Source organism: Erithacus rubecula (assembly GCF_903797595.1).
Source record: "Erithacus rubecula genome assembly, chromosome: 2".
Taxonomy (NCBI): Eukaryota; Metazoa; Chordata; class Aves; order Passeriformes; family Muscicapidae; genus Erithacus; species Erithacus rubecula.
The window spans coordinates 58,735,318-58,760,189 of record NC_136685.1 but is presented as its reverse complement, the minus strand read 5'-3'; the positions used below and the strand labels follow the sequence as shown (position 1 = coordinate 58,760,189).

The 24,872-nt window shown below is 38.5% G+C and overlaps 1 protein-coding gene across 6 annotated transcripts in view; it reads right to left on the bottom strand.

The window, feature by feature from the left end:
• The window catches only part of TULP4 (TUB like protein 4), a 142,844-nt gene extending 118,179 nt beyond the window's left edge, over window positions 1-24,665 (bottom strand). For 2 of the 6 annotated variants that reach the window (XM_079331028.1, XM_079331033.1), the window contains exon 1: window positions 24,385-24,665. The gene's annotated coding sequence lies outside the window, so the exon portion shown is untranslated. Of the gene's footprint in view, window positions 1-4,040; window positions 4,192-7,068; window positions 7,199-23,701; window positions 23,790-24,273 lie in introns of those variants that run through there. The other 4 variants (XM_079331029.1, XM_079331031.1, XM_079331032.1 and 1 more) reach the window with 4 other exon arrangements.
• Window positions 24,666-24,872: the final 207 nt, after the last annotated feature.

Sequence of the window (24,872 nt, the reverse complement as noted above, 5' to 3'; positions counted from 1 at the left end):
CTACTTGAACTCATCCTCTAATACTGTTGAGTCTAAGCCCAGTGATGTAAAACATTTAACATACTAGACCTGTGACACAGGAAAGCAGGATACACAACTATTTTATTTCTTTTTTTTTGAAAGCACAGCTCTTCTCAAATGCAAAATCCAGCAGCAAGTTATGTTGCTGCATGATAGAAAATTTCGGTACTAATTTTAAAAAATGAGCTTTTAAACAGTAGCTCTCCTATTGCATTGTCAATATTTAACTCATGATTTTTTATCTTCTGTTTCTATTAACTTATATAAAGTGTATTAAGCCACAGTTGGACAACCAGAAAAATATTTGTTTGTTCTCATGCATCTTTCATTAAGGTGTCTCTTTTGTTGACAGAAAGAAGCCACGCACAGCCAAATGTACCAATACTGCAGCAAGCTCTTCAGTATTTCATGTTTATTCAAATCCCTACTCTTCAAGACTCCAGAGCAGAGAATCTGAAGGTGAGGATAAAAGAAGGAAAGGGAGGGAAGGGGAAGAAGAAAAACTGAAGCGAGTACACAACTATTTCTGAATTATTATCTCCAAGAAACCAAAACAAATAAGGACTCACAGCCTGCTTTTGGAAGATTCTGACTGCCCAGACATCTTAAGGAAAGAAATAGAAGATAAAGAGTCTTTGAAAAGACTTCAGGATTTTTCAGCCTAACCAGATTTCTTACCTCCCAAACCAACATAAGGTCAAAGGAAACTGTAGTTTTCTCTCCCTTTACAGTCTAAGAAGGAAAAAATGTACATGTGTGTCCACAAAGACAGCAAGGTATTTTAAAAGTGCCAGCCACAACTGGTTTGGCACAAGCTGATGGCAGATGATCCCACCAGCTATCAAATGGGGACTGTGGGAGCAACCTCTGAGATTATTGCTGAACACTACAGTACAAAATTGGAACATCCTATAATAGAGTTACTGTATTACAAGCTAAATACTACAGAGGTAGAAGCTGGTAAGATCATACAATTTGTTGTTTATTTAGTACAACCTACAAAATTAACAAAAATTATTAAACAATCCTATCAAAAAAGGGAAAGAAATTTTTTTTAATGAAACTGACTACATTCCTACAAAGCCTGAAGACAAAATTAACCAGCTTGGAGATAAAAGGTTTTTTTCCACTAAAATGGGCCAATTCCATAGGGAAAAATGTAATTTTGACCTGAATAGGTACTGGTTTTCCTCTGCTTTCACTCACATCTTCTAACTACATTTTCTTTATTCACCTCCCATTATGGCATAAGTCACTGATGTTAACACCTTCCTTGCCTATTACAGAGCAATACAAAATTAGTTTGGAGGATGTGATTCGAAATAATTACCTATAAGCCAACTAGTGCTTATTTAAATGCTCTCAACCTCAAGAAAAATGAAAGAAGATGAAAAGGAAGTTAGAAGACACTTGATTTTTGTTGTGGTTGTTCTTAAATGGCTTTCTTTTCACAGTATTTGTCCTTGTGTAAGTCTAGAAGCTCTTCCCTACTTGGAGACAGCCTAGGCAAGATAGTCAGTCATATTAATCAGAGATACAGAAAGATCAGCAGCTCCAGCAAAACTGCCCCAAAACAGACCTGTAACAAAGGGGATGTGACACTGGGAACTGCCAGCCCACTAATGCAAACACTGTTATGGTAGTTATATGTACCTATGTATCATGAAGCAGATACAACTGACTAAAGATTTACTTCTTGGCATATTGAGAGAAGTGAAACTTATATGAAAGGTTGTTCAGCAGATATTCACTGTGAATACTGACAAAATTTATTTCAATGCAATACTCTGACAAACTTATTACCATCTCCTCCCCAAATTACACTCAGAGAAGTGAAAATAAAAAATAGTAGCTGAATGAGCCTCCTGGGCTCTTGTAATAGTAGAGAAGGCAATATATCTATGTCGCAAGATCTTTTTTATTATAGCTCTTATAACAAAAATAAGAGAAATATCTGTATTATTTTTAGAACTATTACATGTATTACCCTAACAATTCTTGATGCTACAACAACAGATTAAATAGGAGCTAAATTTAAAAAGTCAGAAACAATACTCAAGGAACAAATTTTAAAATGTCTTCAGGAAAATATTTTTCAAGAAAAGCACACAAGGTGTGTGTATTAGAAGATAATAATTTTGAGTTGCCAAATTTATACATGTTCTCCAAAAGGTAAAGGCCTGCAGACATGAAATACAGCAGGTTGTTATAAATCCTATCTGTGCAGGAAGTGAACAGTCATGCTGTTCACAGGGAAAGAAGTTAGAAAAGATAAAAGCACTGCAGAACAACTCAGTCTCAAATCTAAGAATATTTGAGATATCTGAAACTACCAAAAACATGCAAGAGAGAATATCCACATTTTGTTGTTTGGTTTTGAAACATTTTCTTTATCAACTATATACTTTTGTTGAATAAATAATATATCCATTTGTGAAAGAACTGATGCAAGTCCCTTTAACTGATCAAACATGCTCATGGGAAATTTCTGAGTCAAACAATGCCAGATATGTTATGCTTTTATGGCAGGGAAGCAAACCAGAAAAATAACTGAAGGTTAGACTTCACAACACAATGCATTCAGCTGGAAGTCACTGCTCCCACCACTCCAATCACTTCTCTCTCAGCTCCTAGCATGACACACTATGCCACTCACTTAAGCCAGAATGATCATTCCAGGTGCTACAGTCTGAGTATCTGGGAAAATATCCAATAAAATATCTTAAAACTTAAAATTCATAACTTGAACAATATATATCTGGTTTACTAGATTCATTCTCCACTTCCCTTGTGACAAACCATATCCCTCCAGCCTCTCCTAACACAAAGCACCAGCCCTCTTTCAATCCTGCAATTCAAGAGAGGAGTACCTGCAACTAGTATTGCCACCTGAAGGCTACAGATCACAAAGTTTGGGCACAGAATATTTATGAACTCAGTGGTTTGTCCTTAGAAGAAAGGGAAGCAAAGTTTTTCCTCTTGAGGATGAATTTAAGTTGGCTTGGATGTCCTGAAGCCAAAGCTACCCATCCGCCATGAAAATATGCCTCATTTTCAAATAAGCAGAAGTGAGCTGAAATACTCCAGCCAGGTGTTGAAAATCCTGTTTCAGAAAATAAAAAATGCACAAATAACATATACTAGCCTTTTAAAGACTTGGGGGATTCATATTACTGAAAAGCACATCCAACCACTTTAGAGATCCAAAGAAATGTGAAGTATGACCAAGAAATTTCTTACACTTGTAAATGTCAATCTTCTTTCCCAAGAAAAGGCTGCAATCCTCACAGCACAGAGAACCCCTAGACAATGTATACTTCACTTTTTGAGGCACTTTCTCAAAAAGTGGCAACAACTGTGTCTCACTAACAACATTCAAAGACCTTTATGGGAGGGAGCCCCAGCTCTCACCATCTCTTTCCCACTGAACTGACTGCACTGACCTTGCCTGTAATTACAGAGCAATTTCTTTCCCGTAGGAACATTCTGCAGCCTGCAAACATCCCTCGAGTCTGCAGCACTTCCAGCTAGTTCCTAATTATCTCCAATATCTGCCCACAGGCTCTTTAATACTTTCTTAGGAACATACACTGAACTTTCAATATTCTCCTCAAAAATCCCAATATACCTTTGTATGTGACATATGCACTACCACACTGGAGACAAACAATAACATTTTTAAAAAAGGGAGGGGGGAGATGAAGGGAGAGAACAATAGATGTAATCAGATTTCAAATTCAGAAGAGCTTCATAAACAGGAATTATTTCTTTTGGACAGCAAGATACACTTAAGTCAAGAAACCTGATAATTGCTGAGAAGCAATGCAAGTGCAGAGTGTTGCAACAGAGAGGGAACTCCTGGTGACACCTTCAAGCTTGCACCACAGGTGTGAGATGGACTGTGAGATACAGCTTGGGTTTCTCAGTCTTTGGAATGAAGAACTTAACCCTAGTCCTGGCTGCCCCTTAAATGTGCTATAACTCAAGATTTCAGTCTGTGTTTGAGGGCCTGCACTCACCTCACAACCACTGCTTAGAAGTCCAGGTGCAGAGCAGGGATATTCTGCCCTTGCAACAGAGAGATGCAAAGCTTAAGAAGAGCTTCATCTCCTCCTTCTGTCTGTCCTCTTTTGCTCCAAGTTACATGTTTTTTCCTTATGGCTCTGGAAGGTCATGTCAAGATCTCTGGGTTAAAGGAGGCTTATAATATAATGTAAACGGACTAACTCAAGGAGTGGTTGCTTTAGAGGCAACCTTGATAATCAAAAATCACTGAAGCAGCCTTCGTAGTTAAAGTCAGGGGCTGTAAATAAATGCTTGAAGCCAAGCAAAAACTTCTGAAAGTTGTTGTTTCACTACCAAGACTCAGAGGGCACGAGATCAGTTGCATACACATGCTAGATGAATGATGTTTTTGATCTGCTCTGTATTAACATGCCAGGTGTTGACTGCTCACCTGTCCAGACAGAAGCAAGGAGGTCAGCAAGACACCAGGCACAGACATGCTCTGGTGGGTGAGCTGAAGGCAGGAAGGCAGATCTGCACCTAGCAGATCTTCACAGAGCATCCTTGTGTCCAAGTAGTTTTACTTCATGTACTCTCATGAAGATGTCTTCACAATTCTCACTTTATACTGGCTCCTGCTTCTAGCTCCTGCTAGGCATACTAAATATCTAGGTAGATATACTAAAACACAAAATTTTGAAGTAAGGATAAGAAATAGTGTGCTATTCCTCATGCATGACTGGGACACTACAACCTATTAAGAAGTCAAAAATAGCTAAGAATTGCCATTTACAGAGGTATTCAGTGGGAGGAAGGCTAACAATGACTATGTCTTCTATTTTCTTAAGCATGAAAAATAAATGAGTTAAAAGGATCACAAATTAAAATGAATGAACAGAAAAATGGTTGCAAAACCTTTAGAAAAGTATATTCAAGGAACAACATGAGTTATTTTAAGTAGAAATTCTGCCCTCTGTACAGCTACCAGGTATTGGTTGCCTCTAATCTCTACAAAATTATGAAAATGCTCTTCAATTGAACAAGTATTCAGATTTCATCAAAAAAGTTGTAAATTAGTGTGGGTTTTTTGAGGAAAAGTAATATTGTCATTACTTGGCAGCTAGTGCTACAATTAATTTTATTCTGGTTTTTTTTTTTATTCCCATGAAGTAACTGTCAAACTACTTGGACCCAATTTTTTTTTCCTCAACAGGAAACTCTCTCAATGCCTCTTTTAATGCACCTTTACCTAACCTACACCCAAAAAGTTGGGGTTTTTTGGTATTCAGATTCAGAAACTGCAAAGCTTGAGAATCAAAAGGGAAGATTCATCATCACAGTTAAATCTGTATCTTTTAGATAAACACATACACAGAGCTAATGCATTCACATACAATTAAAGCTAAAGTTATGCATGACTAAACAAGAGAAAGAATGCTGGTGTGGGTTTTTTTTTTCCTTTGGAGTTTCTTCTTTTCCATTGCCAAGTTTCACCTTACTGCCTTTACCAAGGAACACAAGGATCTTCAGAAGAAGACAGTAAACTTTCCAAAATAGCCAGAGGAAAGACTGATTTGGTTGAAGGATATCAGCTTCATACATTTTGTACCTCATTGTGGAAACTTGGATTTGGGAAAGAGATATGATTGCATTTAGTAGACAACGTGCTACTTAGCAGACAGATTCTGCTAAATCTGACAAATATAGGTCAGAGTCCCACAATCACACTTTGCCCAAGTACACTTTGCCTTTTCTAGACAAAAGTAATAATAAGACAAAAGCAATCTGAGGTCATTTCATAACATAATTTTGAAGTAAAATTCTTTAGCTATCTTACATAGCCACTTTTTTCTTTCCATGCCTAGGACTACTATATATTTAGACAAGCCCATTTCAGTATTTTTTTTTTTTTAGTTAAAAAAGTACTTCATCAAGTACCTCCAGAGCTCTATGAAAGCCCAATATTTACTCTGTTAAGTTTTGTGAAGAGGTGAAAAAGCAGAACAACCACAGAAAAGAAAATACATATAATCCACTCTGCTCATTCCCTCTGTAAAACTCAACATCTGTACTGAAGGTTCAACATCTGTATTAAAAAAGCCTGCTTGAAAACTTGTGTAAGGAAAATTCTGCTGCTTTTTCTGGTAAGCAGCTTGGCAAGGTAACATCATAATCTTGCAGTGTCAGTCATCCCCTTGAGCTTACAAAGTCTATTAAAACAAATTACATGAAAACATCTTTTTCAGGATTTCAATTCAGTAGCTTAAGAGGATCAGGATATTCCAGCTCCTTCTTAGATTCAAGGAATGTAAGACAGTAGAGTACTTCAGTGTCTAATGCTGCACTGACACCTTCATACATTCTCCATTAACTGTGTATTATTCACAGACCTCATAATAACAGGTTACTGGGAGGAAACTACATGCTTTGTTGTTACCTCTATGAGCTAGATTACAATGAATTCAACAGCTCCACATCTGCTTGAAACTGACACTACATTTGATCTATGGCCGATGGATGCACATGACAAACATTAGAGAAAAAGGTTAAAATACAGTATTTCATAAAGTATTTTCATACAATGCTTCTGAAATTGGGTAACAATGATATTGTAAGAAAATTCTATCCAAATAACTAAAATTATGTATTACTTTTCACTTACTCTCCTACTGAATGACAGCATGAAAAAAAGATGATGAACATACAGAAATTACAGTATCAGAATACAGAAATTCTATTCCTAGCTATTAAAAGAATTAAATGCCTAAATTAAATATGGGAAAATCTAGTTACTCAGTGACTCTAAAACCTCAAATGATACCTGACAGATGCTGATTTCATGGGATTGTCAACCTAACAACTCACTACTTGGCTGCTTGATTAAAATGGTGCAAGATATTAAAAAAAAAAAAACCAACCCAAAATATTATATTTAATATATAATCCACAGATTACATATTTGCCTGAAATCAGTCTATTTCTTTTCTAAAAAGACATAAAACAAGATTTACATTACATGTAAATATACTGCCTTGTTTACACCTGTACACCTTCACAGCAGAGTTGTTTTTACTGCTGCTGCTATTTTTCCTTACATGTACATTTGTCTTGTAAAAGAGATTGTGTAATGCTTGTGCCACTGGTCAAAACAGAATGTGGAAAGGTTGCTGGGAGCATCTGTGAGGAAAAAAAAAAAACAAAACAAAACAACCCACTCATTACATTCATACAATGAGGAATTCAGTGTATTAATAAAAACACAACATAAGACAGTGCAAGGAGATGGCATATACTGTTTCAAGAATGTTAAATAACCCTAACACAGAAGTGAGTGGATAAATGTTCCACAGTAAGCTTGCAAAAAGCAAACCCCTGGAGGAAATTATCATATAGGAACAAATAATCTTACAAATTAATGCACCTGAGAGATATCTAATATGTCAGTTTTATTTTTATTTCCCACAGTGTCAATACCACAGTAATCCTACCAGAATCTATCACTAAGAATTGGAATAAACAACACTTTACTGAGGGATAGCCCATAAAACAAATATTCCATTCTTTCCTGTCAAATCCCTACTGTACACAAAATCCTTAAGCAACTTAGCCACAAAAAAATCCCCCACAAATGTGACATTTAAGGGCCCTGCAAACAAACTCAACAATTCCTTCCCCTGCTCTCAGGAGTGATCTAAGCATAGCACTAGATTTAAGAAATCTCTAACATTTTTCTCTTGTTCCCATCCATATAGACTGAGCTATTTCATTCTCAGTATTCTAAGACAGCTATAAATTATCTGCAAAGCCTATCTGGTCTGTTTAATTATCTTGCATATAATTTTTAATTTCTCTTGGATAAGTAGGTAGGAGGCAGTATTAACAAGTTTCATAGATGTTTACCCACCAGAAGAACAAAATGCCAATAAAACAGTATCATTTTCAATCCCTACAATTTTTCTTTCAGATGCTAATTGTAGTTAAAGACTTTTTGAAGTCTTGTAAACAATGTCAGCAAAAAAGGCTGGAAAGTTATGTTATGTTGATTAAAGCTTGAGAAGCTAGAGCTTACATTAAAAACCAAACAAAAACAAAACAAAAACACACAAAAAACCCCAAAAGAACCAGTTAAATTGATTTTTCAGTTGACTGAAACCAGTAACATAGCTTTCTATAAATTAACTCACCAGCTTTATTTTGCACTTGCATGTTTCCCAATTTTCATTTCAGATGAAGAAATCCATCTCACAGAAAGCAATATGAACCATAAAATGAAGCAAGACACTGGTAGATTCTACAGAGACACACTAGAGCAATGCAGAGCTGCAGGGATCTGATTACAGACTCTCTTTTGCCAGGCAGTGAGTCCCCCACTGGGATGGGGAGCACATACGCTGGGATGTTCTGCAATAAAACAGTTGTTTCTTATGTAGAGCCTTACAGATGTTGCAGGGTTATTCTCTCTCAATGCCTCAACATTTTATCAAAATTTTTAAGCAGAGCATAGCAAGGAATTTACCGTTTAATAACATTACCTCATGCAATGTGTTCTGTGATTCTTGGATCTGTTGCTTTCCTTGCAAGAGCCAAAACCAAACTACAAAGCAACTGCTCTGGGTTGATAGGGAATGTCCTTTATTGCTGCTTCTCAGAATTGCACCCAGAATAGCAGACTGATCCAGCAGACTAAAAGTAAACCCAAGCCTGTCTCCTGGAAGGTCACATGCAGATGCAAAGAAAAATCAGGATATGCACAGGTTATCTGCTCTGTTCCACATTTATTGTTTCTCTTGCTCTGAAGCAGAGCTACAAATAACTGACACCTCACCAATTTTCAAATGAAGCTTCTATAATTACATTGCTATGCCCTATGGAAACACTACTGGGTTTCTCATAGCAACCTTCAATGACTCAGAGAGCCTTGCTCTTACCACAAAATTGCTAAGAGAGCTTCATCCATCTTCAACAGAAGAGCCAGTATGTGACTGGCAGTCACCACTACCACTGGCAATCCAACAGTTTTATGACATCTTGCCTTTTCAAAAATAAAGTTTTATGGCCAAAGTAGTAGTATATTCTGTATACAGTAAGGTAGGATTGCTTCTGTTAAATCTCTCACACCCTACAATGCCTTGAATGCACACACTACAGAGTGTTTTCAGCAACTCTGTCAGATATATATGTACAATTCCTTCCCAAAGACCTGCAAGACAGCAGGCTGTTCAAAGAAGGCTGTGCCATAGAAAGACTTCTTAATCCCTGCAACCTCAGTGACCCACTCCAATTTTCCTTTCTAGATCCAGCTGGCCCTCATTCCCATTTTCACTGCCAGGTGCCCGTCCAATATCTCCTTGGGTGGACTCAGCTTCTTAATACTCTACAAAATAAATACTAAAATAAGTGAGAAATATTCTGTGGCTTTAGGGATTTGGATTAAATAGCTGATGGGTCAGGAGAGTGTTGGAACTGCAGCTCAGGAGCAGGCACAAGACTGAGGTGCAGGAAGACCTTTCAGAAACAGAAAGGTGTTAGCTCAGCTCAGCTGCACCAAGGAACTTTTCCCATGGGACAGAGCTGGAGACACCTTCTTAATACTGAGGGAAAAACAGCATTTTCATAAATAAGATGGCAGAATTTAACATTACTGGCTTCTAGTCTGTGGTATAATCCCATCACCCCTGACTGTAGCACATCTTTTGTTTTCCAGTCTATTTCTATCTTGCTGCAAAACATTTCTGTCCATTTCTAGTCTACATTAAAAAAAAAAAAAAAAAAAGGTTAAGTGGTCCTTCCTTCTGGAACAATATTCTTCTAAGTGCCATATATGCCCCATTGACACAATATATGCACACATAAAACCCCAAGTACACAATGTACTCTGAAGTGTTATAAGACCCAGCCTAGAACAAGGCTGACAACAGGCCAAAATCTAATGTCTGTCTAAGATCCAACACTGCTGGAGATAACAAAAAAAAATCCCCCCAAAAAGCAGTATTTTAAAGGATTGCATTTTAGGATTAATTTACAAACTCACAATGGTATCAAGTTGCTTTCATAGAAAACTAGAATTCCATTTAGAGAAATTCAAGGTTTACAAGATTTAGAGAATGTTACTAATAAAACTACACACTAGATGTTTTGGATTCATATTAATCATGTTTTTTATTGAAAATTAATTTGTTTTTAAATGAAAGGAAGAATTACCTTTAGCTTCTGACCTGAGGTGACTTTCTAGATGCTGAATTACATCAGTAGAAACAGCTGATCTCAACATCAAATTTCTTTTTTTTTACATTTCCTAAGAAAAAAACCAATCCTTTTCAGTTTCTCCTTGAAAAAAAAACCTGACATAAACTATACTGAAATAAATACAATTTTTCCTCTATGCCTGAAGAAAATCTGTTGCAAGCTGATCTGCCCCTTCAGCAAACTGAAACCAGCAATTTCCCTCATTTTAGTGATCTGTGGCACATTTAAAACCTCAGCAAAAACATTTAAGCAATACATACATTATTTATTATTAAAGCTATTTTAGTTCAATTTGACAATTATTATGAAAGGCTAAATTTACTACAATAGACCAAGACAAAAAGTTCTACTTAAAAATAGTATATTTTTATATCAATTTTCAGCCACCCTGTAAAAGCTCTCTAACACAGCATAGTAAAAAAAGACTCGGCAATGCTATTGCCATGGGCTCCTCTTCCATTACAGACCCATGTCTGCACTTCCATCATAACACAAAAAGGTCCCAAATCTCAGTTGAAAAGCTAATAACGAAGATAAACCAAGCTAAAAAGCCAAATTCTAAAGTGCATTTCATGAGGTACAGGCACACATCCTCTTCTAACCATTCAGCAGTTGACCTGTGATAGTCTCTATCATGTACAGCAGGAGAAGATATATTGAAATGAGAAAGCCAGACTTTAACATGCTTTGCCTGCTTTACAGACAAAAAAAAAAAAAAAACAACAAAAAAACAAAATCCTTTGGATGCATTAGTTTTATTTACTTAGAGCTTCAGGGATAAATAACGTCTTCATAATTCTAATCTCAACATCCACAAGATTTCAGATGGATGAATATGGCATGAACAATGCATGCATCCAGTCCATAACAGAGGTGCTGTGCAGAAATTTGTATTTCTACTTCCTCTCATTCAAGGCCACCTGCTCATGCACACAACATGAAAAACTGCAATGGTTGTTTGCCAAACGGTGCAGTGTCATATGGCAGCAGTGAGTCAATCTTTAGAAACTGGCTCCAACCACACCAGTGGCTGATCTGCTCCCCTCCAGCTGCCACATCAGGTCACGACAAGCATTATCCCAGCCATGCAGCTGATGGTAGAGCTGGAGGGAATCCCTCTAAGAGCAAAGACAAAAGGAGCAAGTTTCCTTCAGGGAAATGGGATGAATTAAGGTCATACTGAAAAGAGGCAGCTGGTTCAGAAGCTAAAAAGAGCACTAGACTAACATGTAGAAGTCATGCAGTTTTACTTTGAAGTCATGATGCTAAAGTTCTTGGCCAAAAGGCTCAAATCAGACTGGAGACACAGTATAAATTACCTACACTGAGTAAACAGGCCAAGAGTCTGTACATACATACTAGAGCATCATCAGCCATAAACAAGTACAAGGGATGTTTAATTAGCTAAGTAGGGATACAGGGTTTGGGTGGAAAGGAAGTATGAGAATCTGTGTCCTTCAGACTAGTAATAATGTTTTTAAGACACTTTTACACTCAAAAAAACAACAAAACAACAACAAAAAAGCCTAAACTACACAAAACCAAAGCTGCTGCTGCATTTTTTATCTGCATACTAATGAAAGGCTACCTCATTTGACATGAGAAATTACAAGTTCATAAAATCCAGTATGCAAAACAATCCTGTCTCCATAAATCAGACACTAAGTCCACATAGGGAGATAGGACTGTTTTATTTAAAAAACTATGTACAATCTGCAATTAAGCAAAATAGAGGAAAACACAGAAGAAAAATTTAGGAGGGCAGTGATTCCCTTCCTATTATTTCCCTAAAGACTCAAATGATAGAAATATATAATAGGTGTTTGCCTTAAAAAAAATTATGCAGATTGCATACTCCTGAGAGAAGAGTGTTATCCTCATGCTGGATTCTTTCCAGACATATTTTTGGCGACTACTGCAACCACAAAATACGGCTGGGGGAACAGGATAGGACACAAAAAAATACCTCTCTGACAACCAATATCCCTACCTCAACCCTAAACCTGTGTACCTTTGTTTCATTCTCATTTCTGTGTGACACAAACATGCAATCAAAAAGAAAAAAAATTAAAAAAAGGCAGCAGGAAGAAATTTTTCCAGCTGATCAAGGTCTAGGTTCAGCCAAATATGTCTGTATACTCTCAAGGTATGAACACACTATGATACCCTTCTGATTGTGGGTATCACCACAAACAGTCAGGTCATTTGACCTAAGGATGTCACTACAACATTATACACAACCAATTTCTATGATACAAAGGATCTCAAGCACTGACAATCAACAATGCTTCTCTAGCTGAGAAAGCAAACTGCTGTGCAGCAGTATTCTCAGGCTTTCCACTGACATCATGCTAAGAAAGAGGCAACTGTCCCTAGGCAGATTTAGACTTACCACTAGCATGAGAGAATGTCTTGTTTATTATCAGTAAAGATTTTTAATCTAGAGGGGGACAAAAAAAAAAAAAAAAAAATCATCACAGACTAAACAAACTTTCTTGAGGAAAATCTGTCCACTTTGTTACAAGTACCAGAAAAATTCTGCAGAAAATACTTCATGTGAATGAGTGCTACAGCAAATAATTCACAATTTGAAATATCATGTCTTTTAAGCCTTTGATCCTTCAAATAGTAGAGAGTGTAGGAAATCTCTATGCTGAGTCCAAAAACCTCAACATTAGAAGGGAGACTATGGTTTTCAGGGCAGTGCCTATACACCATTTTTTGTCTTGTTTTGGCCAGAGTTCTGGGCCTAAAATTTTCTAAAACATTGAACAGAAAGTCTCTGGCTCTCAGTTCACAGCAAGTGTGCTGCAAAGTGCACTAGAGAACCTAATGCTGCCAAACAAGCTGTGCACTTTGAATTTTATTTGGTATGGTATCCAGCATCTTTTCCAACTTCTCCCTACCTGTTATCACTTATTCTGCTTTAAAACAGGTAGCTTTGAAATTTCCTGCAAGAAAAGCTTGAAAGAGAAGACCTGAGTGCTATGGTACAGGCCACCGAACAAACATCACAGTCCAGAGAGCAAAAACCTTAACAGTCTCACTTTGAGGATCTGTGCACACTGTCATCCACATAGCCACGGGAGTCTGTCCTGAAAGAAAAACTCAAAAATCCATGAGGGAAAAAGGAAAAAAAATTACAGTGCTATCAACTTTTGATGAATTTAAATCCCTGAGAGATCCCTGAATTTACTCAGCTACTCATAGAAGACAAGTAAATCTGCAAAGACAAAGAATAAGTCCCTCAAAAAAATAGAAAGAAAAAAGGATAGGTGAACAAGACGTGAACAAAGAGAGCTGACAAGTAACTCAAGGTGAGGTACACAGGAAGCTTTGCACTACAACTTGAGAAACATAGCAAAGAAAATTATCGCAAAAGAAAGTGATTCTGTTCATTGCATTTTTCATGGCACATTTCATTTGTTCAGGCAAATTTCTGAATAAATATTCGCACCAAAATACCCGCAAGCCACAAAAAAAGGACCTTCTTGACTTTTCTTACTCCTCTCTGTGACCCAAGGAATTTTATACTTGCCTCTTTGCCTGGAGTACAATTTTCCTCTTCACAAGGTCTCTGCCTATATCCAGACAGAAGAAAACAGCAGGCCTATTAACACTGGACTGTGTGAGAGCAAGCCTCACACCCATATCATGAATTTACATCTCACTTCCCCTGAAAAGAACACTAGTTTAATGTAAGCACTCATCTTCACAAATAATCCAAAGACAGTGCTGTGTGGCACTGTACACTACATAACCCTAATGTTTCATTTTCATCTTAACATTGACATCAATTAATTATATTTTGCAAATTGTATACTACACTGTCCAAAAATAAATCTGGGGCATAATAGCTGAGTTAAGCATTAAAGAAAATTGTAATAGGAATCAACAGTCTGTTCTCCAGAAACAATCCCAAACAGGTAGGCTAAGACTTTCCAACAAAAGAGCATCCCAGCTTTATTTGTACTGCTTGAGTAAATACAAACATTGCTAAAGGACTGTGAAAATGAAAACTCCCACAAACCTTATATAAATATCTGCAGCCAAAAAGCGTCTCTATGGATAAAGCTAAATACTCTACAGATATATTTTCTGTTACACAGGGGAGAATAAAATGCACTAACCTTTTTTCACAAGTACACCCTTACCAATGAATGAGTGATATACACTTGTCATACAGTACATACAGTATTCTAAGCTGTGGATCCTGTGATTCACTATTTGCTACAAACGTGGAAGAATTTTTCAATACAAGTGCACTTTAGTGGATACATGCCCTATGTGGGTACCTCATCCAGCCATGCATTTTTGCCATTATTAGTAATATTTTGAAGTATTATAACTTTAGCAGTGTTGTTCTGATGGTTTACAGACATTAAGTGATAAGCCAAGAGTTCACAGTCTCAAGAATCAACAAGAACACCAGGAAATAAGGAGTTGCATAACAGTGTTTTTCATTTCACCTGTCCCATTTCAGGCCCCTCTCTTTCTGCAACCTTTTTAGCTTAAGGTGTACCTAGACTAGTCATCTTCAATTGAGTGAACATTTGGCTCAATTCCAACTACACCATTATTTCTTTTAACATGATCCTGACATTTTGAACCTTTTATCCATTGTCCTATGAGTGCTCTACTAGCACCAGTGATTCTAAGAAAAGTAGTAAAATAGCATTATTCCCATTATACTCTAAGTAAAAAACAATTTAAGCATCTTAAGGCAGTGCAGAAGCTTGTGGTAGAACTGGGAGAGAAGTACAGGAGTTCTGTCTCCTAGTCTGCTGCTGTAATCATCAACTAGTGCTACTTTAGACTGACACAGGTTTTGCTTTGTTTTTTTCCAAATCATCGTTTCATCAGAAAACCCATTTGCATGAGATTGAAATTGCTTTTTAAGTTGTATTCACGTGGCAGCAGCCTCCTATAACCTACTTCACCTTTCCAACCACAAGACCCACTAGTAAACACCAAACAAGCTGAGGCAGAACCTCAAACACACTAGGAATTACTGGAATACCTGAGGTTATCTGAAGATAAGCATGGCTTCCCTTACAAAAACAATTCTGAAATCTGATCCAGAGGATGCATGCATTTATCTATTATAAAAGACTGAAAAGAAAGCCAAAATTCCTCAGGATGTCTCAAATGAAGGTAAAACTGAATCTAAAATGAAGGAAAAACAGGGCAGAAACTGTCTTTAAAAATAGATCTTGCTGTGCAGCCAAGTATGCCTGCATGCAATTGTTATTTATTTTTAAATTGGAGTAATTTTCCAGGTAGGTTCTTAGATCAGCTAACAGAATGAGGTACTTTAAAACTAAACAAAAGAAACCCCCAAGATTTCTGTCCTGATCACATTTGCTATAAAGATGTAGAGGAAATCAGGAAGCAATAATAAAATGCAGTCTCTTGCCTGGCATTCCATAAAATCACAAAATTGTAAATTTCAATGAAGGCAAAGACAGTAACTATTGTTACTGTCACAGTAACAACACCCAGGAAATATGGTTCTAACTCTTAACCAGAAAGACTGAAAGAAACTGCCCTAAACATTGAAGAATAATTTGAAATCAAAAACATGACAAACAAACAAATAAAAATACACAAACAATACAGCACACATGCCCCAAGCTCACAGCCTAATCAAGAGCACAAACTGAGAGAACTCATGTACTCCTTAGTAGGCTCTCCAGTGCTTTCTCCATTAAACCTGCATCATTCTCAAGCCTATTCCTATCCAGTGTTATCACCCCACACGTGGATGGGTGCACTTAAAGAAGTCATTAGGAAAAATAAAACAGAAATAGACATCAGCAATGTCAGCACTTAAGGATTTTTCCATTCAGCCCTTCCATGCTAGTCCTATCAGTGAAGAGGACAACCCAAACCTCTTGGGATACTCCAAGGCAGAAAAGTTATTCCAAAGCTTGACTAAGTGCTAGGCTCAGAAAGCCATGACAACTTAAGTCTCCACACCAATAAAACAAAGCAGAAGTCAATGTAAGTGAAAACAGACAGTTGCACATCACTATGGATGCTCAGTCATCCGGCATGATTCTTGTCAAAGCTGTGACAACACCACTGGAAGCAAATCAAGATGATCCAAATCCTCACAACACATCTGTCCCATTATATCTTTCTTAACAAGAAATGGACAACGAGTAGCAAATCTCCTCCTGAAGGCACTAAAAAAAATTTATTATCATTTCCCATGAAAGATCATTTGACTGTTTTAGAAGAATTTTCTTCAAACAAATGTTAGCTACTTCTTGGTTTCCCTGTGAATCCTGGGATGATAAGGATGGACACAAATTCAAATCCAAAGCAGGCAACAAAGTTTTCCAAGCATTTCTGGAGCTTTAGCAAGTAATACTATTTTAAAACTACAAGAGCTTGTTCTGGTACCACAGCAGCAGACAATCAAATCACAAATATTTTCTCTCCAAGCCACCAGAAATACTTAAAGCAAATTCCAAAGGGAGAAAGGGAAGACAACCATCCAACCTTTGGAACATAAACTTCCTATGATGGAGGTAAAAGACTTGACTGTTGCATCTCATGGACAAAGGAGACTATCTTTTATGAGATCTTGCAGCATTAATGGTCACTTTTAATCTGGAACAATCACCATACAGGTCACCTGCTTTCTGCATTAATAACTGCAAAACCAACCAATACAGTACTGAAAATGAAACTGCATAGTAAGACTTTTGTATACATCTTCTTCCTCAACTCTCAAGCTACAACATCCCTCTCTTTTCAGTGGTCTCTCATTTAAATCCTTGGAAGAAAGAGTAATTTCCAATTCCTTTATTAATAAAAGTAAGTACTAGTTTGTGGAGGGGTTTCTGTTATTGACTTCTAACTCGTAACAACTAAGGAAACAAAGTTCTCTGTAACTCCTTTACAGAATTTAAAAGATGCAAAATCCACAGCAGCCAGGCTCTAAAATCCTTCATTTGAAAGGTCATTGTGCATCCTACCTATAAGAGCCAATACTGCTTCACTTTACTCCATTCCTGCACCTTCACCACCCCTCTGTCATCCAGCTATTGGCTATTTATCCATCAGATATGGGTATTTATGATAGAATATGTTTTCCTAAAAGACACAGTCATCCATTTGCTACTGCAAAGTATATAATGCACAGTTCTTGTGATACTATGTGGACAAAATGTGACTGTACACCTCAACTTGGCTCTGTTTTACTTATGTCTTCTCCCCATGTCCCTCTCCTCTGTAGAAGAACATAACAGCACCTCTCTAATCAGACTTGTAGCATGTAGGCTGAGGAGTTTTTCAGGAGATGCTGCCACTACATTTACCCAGCATGAGGCCTTGAGGCTTCTGGGAGGAAGGACTAATACTGTACAGGCATACTCCTAGCACAAGTACTGAGCTCAAATTTTAGTTTTTTATATAGTATACTTTCCTCAATCTTATTACAGGTCCAGTGAACGACTTTCAAATTCAAAAATTCTCTTTGCAATACTGGGAAAAAACCTATATAGGATTTAATAAATGTTCTATAGGGTTATTCTACTGGTATAAAGGAAGACAGAATGTCTCCTCAGTGGGCTAGAAAATCTGGAAGCAATCCACCTCTAAAAGGCCTATAACTCAGAGAAACAGGACTTAATCCTATGATTTGTATTTGCTTTTAATGGAAACCTCTTGCTGCCTCAAAGCTTTGGCTAACTTATAATATACTAAGACTAAGTCTTGCTCATAGTGCTGTTACAATTCACAATAAGACTTTGAATAGGTATCTTTAGAAGAACCATGTCCCTTCCCCCACTGCTCTAATCTATTTTTAATCTATTTTATATCTTGATCTCCATTTTGGAAAAACAGCAAATGGTTCCAAACTGCATACCTGTAACATGAGCTGGTTTAATTTTATCCCTTGATCATTCATGCAAGTTAGCATATTTTCACTACATAGCTTCCAATGTCAATATAAAATACAAATGCGTTTATTTAAATCTCTGCTAGAATTCAAGCACTTAATTGCATTAGCCAGTTGAATTCATAAACACTTACTGGGCCCATTTTCTGATGACAAATTAAAAAATATAAACACATACATATATGTGCCAAAAAGGATCCTTTGCCTTAAGCATCAAACATCATCAAAGATCTTCTAACAAACCCAACCAGAAAGAGAAGGAAGCAGAAATCCAAAGGAAAGGACCATTCAATTTACATATTGTTCTGTGTCCAAATTATTCAGGAATGTCTCTTATTTTTGAGCAACTAATGGGACAAATACGGGTATAACACTGGTCTTCTACTATGCAACTACAGAAAGCTCCACTAAAATCTCAATCCAAACTTTCTTCAATTTTATAAACCCTGGAATTACTTTCCACAGGCCAGATTTTCATGCTCACAATGTTTCTACAGATAGAATTTAAATACAGACCACACAGTCTTTACAAAAAAATATATTGCTAAAAGCAAAAATTGCTATAAGCATTTTTCAGGTTCAAAGTTAAGATGAATGCAAAACATAAAGTGAACTTTACTCAATGTGAAAAGAACTTTCTATGAAGAGTCCTTTCTTTATATTTTGCAGTAAACTGGAGTTTGCATACAAGGCCTGACATTCCCTATGTGTTCCACATCAAGCACTCAACTTTATCCATAGAAGTTTCTTATCAAATTTTACAAATTAAAAATAACATGGTTTTACATCAAGCAAATTAAAGGAGAGGAGGACTGTAACTCTTAACCTGGCAACAGACAAACAAAAAATGGACACGTTAAACTTTTGTCATTCCTTTGTCACAGGATGCTACAGATGCTAAAGCTATCAAGGGTTCAAAAAAAAAGATGGCATAAATTCACCACAACTATTAAAACCCAAATGACTAAATACCAGCTGCCCACAGACCCCTAAACTGCACCCTACAAGAACTCAGTGGCACTTCCCTTCAGATACTCAGCTATGTGCACACCCTACCATATTCTGCCCTGGGCATCTGCTATCATCCCCTGTTAAAAACAAGATACTGATGTAGAAACACCTCTGTTCTGAGCTGATATGCCATTCATAGGTCCATATCTTTGTGCCTGTGAAAAAAGAAGGTACAGTATCTAAAGCTGGTTCAACACCTACACTGTTCAAGTCCCTCATTTCCAAACACTATGTAGGGCACTTGTATGGCAGCCAAGATATTTATATAGTAACAGTTCTTAATATACTTACATGACTCGTGAGAGCTGGGGAAGACACCACAAGTATAGAACTCTTCCTCCTTCTCCCTTAGCTAAATTTACTCCCCCTTAAAAGTTTTGCTTAACACTTAAAATAGCCTTATGAGTAACATTTTTTCTATTTTTATACAAGAGTAATTATTTTCCATACCCTCTATGATCTGCAAGACAGGATTTCTGTTAGTCAATCTACCTTCTCTGTATTTTAATCAGATTTTAGATAGGTAGATCTCTAGGATTGTGTTTAATTTTTTAGTTATTTACAACTGAAAGGTATTCATAAAAGTCATCCCACCATTCCACTAGAATAGAAAGATCTGCTCTTTATAAAGCAGAGACAGCAATAACATTGCTACTAATGCTTGGATGCTCAAAATACCAAGTCTCCCATTATATTAGATACTGCATCCAAAAGAGAATAAAAGTTAGTGCTTTTCCCTCATTTAAGAATTTTGTTAGTTACCTTCTTTCTCCAAATAAAGAGTCTCCTGTGGACCATGATCCATCACGATCACAGCAGGCAGTCAACCTTTGCTTTTGCCAATAACTTTATTTGCTACTTATTTTCAAAAACACTGTTCTGTCATATTCTTGCTGCACATGCAGAAGGATTCTTTTCGTGTACATTGTATCCAACATTTATGGCTACTTTTCATGTCTTTTTCTGCCTAAGTGGTGCCAGAGATCACTGGTAAAGTATTTGCACAAATTCTCTTTAAATGGCTATGTGCATGGATTTGGCTGCCTTTGAAATTTACTGTTCAAACTAGTGGAACAAGAAATATACGAGGATTTTATTTAGAAAACAGTTCAGCTGCTAGATATTTGCTTCAACGAGTATTTCATTAAAACAGTGTCTTCAAAGGAGAGGAATCTATTCCATGGCACGTACAAAGCAGAGGAGGAACTGATAGGATTGATTGATGTGAGTACTGAGAAATGCTAGATCTTTCTATTTTAATGGGAGAGTCAGTCTTCAAGTGAATGCTTTGTGAAGAGTATTTTGCACTAGACAAGGATGTTGGAGACTAATTCAAGCCCAGGGCAGCAGGAAAGTGTATGACTACCAGCTGGGTCTGTTAGCTCTCCAACTGTGCAGTACACTACACAGCCCAGCTTTCCAATGGGAGGTTCTCCAGACCAGATTTGATATGTCATCAAATGTCATCAAAGCTATCAAGGGTAGAGCACACAGCAGAGTAATACTGAGGCCTTTCATGGGTGTGAACAAAAAGTGAAAAATATTACAGCAAACCATTTACAAGACACCACAGTTTTAAATACTGTCAGATGATGTAAACAAAGGCATTAGTTAAAAAATACAGAATAGAAAAACAATGGATCAAATAATAAAATCATGGATCAATATAAGAGTCACACAAAAACAATGAGCACAACAACAGGCAATTTCTTCAAACTGGACTTCTCAAAACATTTCCTCTTGGACATTTTTCCAAATAATCCAAAACCACACAAATCTAAGTGAAATCCAGAGGCAAGTCTGCCAACAAGAAGGCATTGTTTCTACAGAGCCAGCTGAAATCACTGACTATACCTGCCCAACTTCTGACAAACATTTCATTACAGTAGCTAAGCCATTGTTCTTTTCAATGAAAGGTTTACAATTCAAATCTAAGTTATACAAGCTTATATTTCTTGATAGCATTACACTGTCTAGGAATACAGTTCCCACATTACTTAGCATATAGTACATGACAGTTTTCAAATTATAATCTTTCCATTATCAAATCTAATACATTTCCTAACTTGCATTTTATCCCTAAAAGACAATGATTTAATATATTACCTTGAATTTAAAAAAACCCACCAACTTTTTGTTCCATTTTGCCAACTATTAATTCAGCATAAGACCTCAAGTCCTCAGTAACTACAAAAATGTACCAATAATATAATTAGTAATAATCAACTGCACACCCAACTGACAGACACAGTTGGAAAGCAACTTAAAGATGCACAGTTCACATGCCTAACATCAGAAGTTGTTCTGCTGCCAGATGCTTTACAAAAATGAGACACTGATGGTAACTCAAAAAAATCAAAGACTCTGTACCATTTCTACCATCTCTACCACAGCAGAGAGGAAGAAAAACACATAAGATGAGGATGCTGGCCATGCAACTCGCTCATTCACACATACTTTTTTTATCCTGATCACTATCAAGAGACACAGACAAACTCTCAGAGCAGTCAGGTTCCCTGGTAACTGGAGAGTGCACCATTTGTACCTGGATCACCTTAACAGGAGATGTCCCGAAGCATTTTCTAACTCATCAATGAATTTAGCTAAGCTTTCAGCAAGGTTTATTCTGACACTAGGAAGAGAAGTCTGTTCTCCACAAAGCACAGGCTTAGATTCCAACACTGGCATGGCAGGTATGGTATGAAATTACCTGTCATAATTAAATGAAATAAAAATGTTACAAGAGAAACAGAAAGGTGAGTTTGAGGGGTGTTATTGAAAAAAAAAACAAAGCATTAAATCAAAAAGTCTGATTTTATTATTAGACCTTCTCATAGATCTTCTTATAGTGATCACAGGCAGACAATGATCTCTTTATGAGCACTAGATAACATGATAATAATTACCTGAAAAATAATTACACTGAATTCTTCTGCAAGGTGCTTTGAGACCTACTAATGAAAAGCAATGCTAAAAGCTGTGTATTATAGGTATGCTTAATAATGACATAAAACAAGTACAACTTTTTCTAAAGGCTAGCTATAAACAAAACTGATTTATTTTAAGTTCAACTGAATCAATCAATTTTTTGTGATAAAAATGAATCAGCTGCACTACAACAGCTTTCTTGGTGCAGTTCACAATAGATTTAAATCTATTCACTGCCTTACTGAAGGAAATAGACTGAATATTTTAAACTGTCCATCAGGAGCTCAGTACAGTTCAACATGAGCAGGGTTTTCATAGAATAATGAAATGTGTTAAGCGTTTTAAACATCTGTTGACTAGGTGAGAAATCCAGTCTGTTGTCAGAAGCAGTGATGCAATGTACAAAAAAATAAATTCTCTTTCTATGAAAATCATTCATAGCAGTTATAGTTGTCAGTTTTCCAAGCTATTTTTAATCTTATAAATAGCTATCTAAATATACTATCAACCCACTACCTCCTTTCAGCCCCCAAGAAACTGCTAATGACCTTCTTACAAAATTCCATTGGGGGCGTGGGGGAATATGGAGGTTTTTGAAATAGCTCTACTTTGCCTGACATTCACACTGCCTGTGAAAAATGAGGCCCACTCGTGCAAATGTTCCTTATAAGAGCAATCAGGTTAGGAACAACTGGTATGAAGCTATTTCTTGAATTAGGATTACAGGATCAAGTTGATAGCTAGCACCCCCAGGGATCACCATGATTTTGCTATTGTGGAAAAATCTGTGATGGCATCCTCAAAATAATTTTACCAGAAATCTTGATGCAATGAGACAACAATTTAAGTCATTAAGCTTAAGTACAAACAGTTAAATGCTAGTGGTTCATATGATCATCTCCAAAGCTGTCAATGCTGTATTATGGTAAAACGCTGTTTTGATACAGCTCTTATTATACTTCTTTTATTAAACAGTTACTTCAAGACTTAAATTTTGCAAATTATTATAAAAACAAACATTAAGAAACAATTTCTTTATTTACAGTTTTCATAGGTATGGAAAATACCCCATAGCTATTCAAAACACAGGATGTTGCTCATGAATCAGTAATCCTTGGACTGGCAAAATGAAACTACCTATGACAACAATATATTGTCAATTGCTTTTTTTGAAAGATAAACATTTTCTATTAAGACACCTTAGTTTTGTTCTTGTTTGAAAAATATGTATATCTAAGCCAGGGGCAAAAAGGGACTCTTTAAAAAACAAAAAGCATTACATTTGACTCAGGCAATCCCTTAACCTCAGATTGCTGGAGGCCTGGCTGGTTTCCCAAACAATCACAGCACGCTCACCCTGTTGTTACGGTGTTTCCTAAGCATCTGCTACGTGCCACTTGCAGAAACGGCAATCCAAACAAGCCAGACCTTTGATCTCACCCCACACAGCCGATTTTAATTGTCTGCTCTAACAGTCTCAGTCAAATTTAAGCACTGAGCTGGCGAGCGATTCCTGCACTTTTTGGGAAACCTTTAGGAAGCCAAGGTGCCGGAACACGTTCGCACACAGACGCTTACAGAAAGGCACGGCGAGAAGACACAACACAAAGAATGCGAAGGAGTTGCGCTCCCGAGGCGGATCCGTGCCCATCGCGGGGCAGCGCTCCGAACCCTGCGCCCCCCGCCGCCCCCGCCCCGCTAGGCGGGAGCACGGGGGGAGTGCAGCGGGAGGGGAAAAAACAGAAGAAAAAGACAGAGATATTTACAAATGGCAGCGCTACGGGCGGTGCACGGAGAGTCACAGGTGATGCCGGAGCCAGCGCTCCCCTCCCCGCCGCCGCCCGCGGCTCCCGGAGCTCCGGGCCCGGAGCCGCAGGTGTGAGGCAAGGACGGGGGCTCCGGCAGCCCCCCGCCCGCGTTCCGAGCCTCATCCCGGCCGGTGCCCGCCGGGCGCGGGGGAACAGCGGCGGGAAGGACGCGGCTGGCGGCGGACGCGCACGTCCCGGCGGCGCACCGGGACCCTCCGTCCCCGGTGAGCGGGACCGCCCTGCCGCCGGCCGGCGCCCACCGGAACAAAAGGAAAACAGCCCCGGAGCCGCCCGCGGCCCCGCGCAGCGCCCGGCCCATCCCGCCCCACCTCCCGCACTCACCTCGGCGCGGCGGCGGAGCGGGCGGCGGCCACTCGCGCCCGCGGCTCCCTCCCTCCCGCTCCCTGTTTCCCTCCCTCCTTCCCTGCCCGCCCTCCCGGCTCTGTCTCTCACCGCTCCCGGAGCGGCGGCGGCGGCGGCTGGGCCCGGCTCCCCGCCACGTGACCCCGCCACGTGACCGCCGCCCTGCCCCGGCCCGGCTCCGCCCCCGCCGCCCGCCGGGATGGGCCGGGATGTGCCGGGATGGGCTGCGGGCTGGCCCGCCAACCCGGCCCGCGGGACCCGGCCGGGCCACGGCCACCGCGGCGACACACCGCAGCGCGTCTGACGGGAAACAGCCCCGGCGCGTCCCTGTGCCCACCCAGCGCCTCGCCGCCCCGACCGCCCGCTGGAGAGGAGCCACAATAGCGGGCGTGATGTGACAACAAAGCGCTGCGAGCGGGCGTGCCCGCCTGCCCCCGGGGCCGAGACAGAAGGAATGTAAGTTGGCCCCAGTATCTGGGGCATCGAGCCCCATCGTGTACTTGACACTCCTCTCTGCAAGAATCACAACCGCTGTATTCCTGCATTTTGGACTCGCACCAGACGCCGCAGCGAGCGAA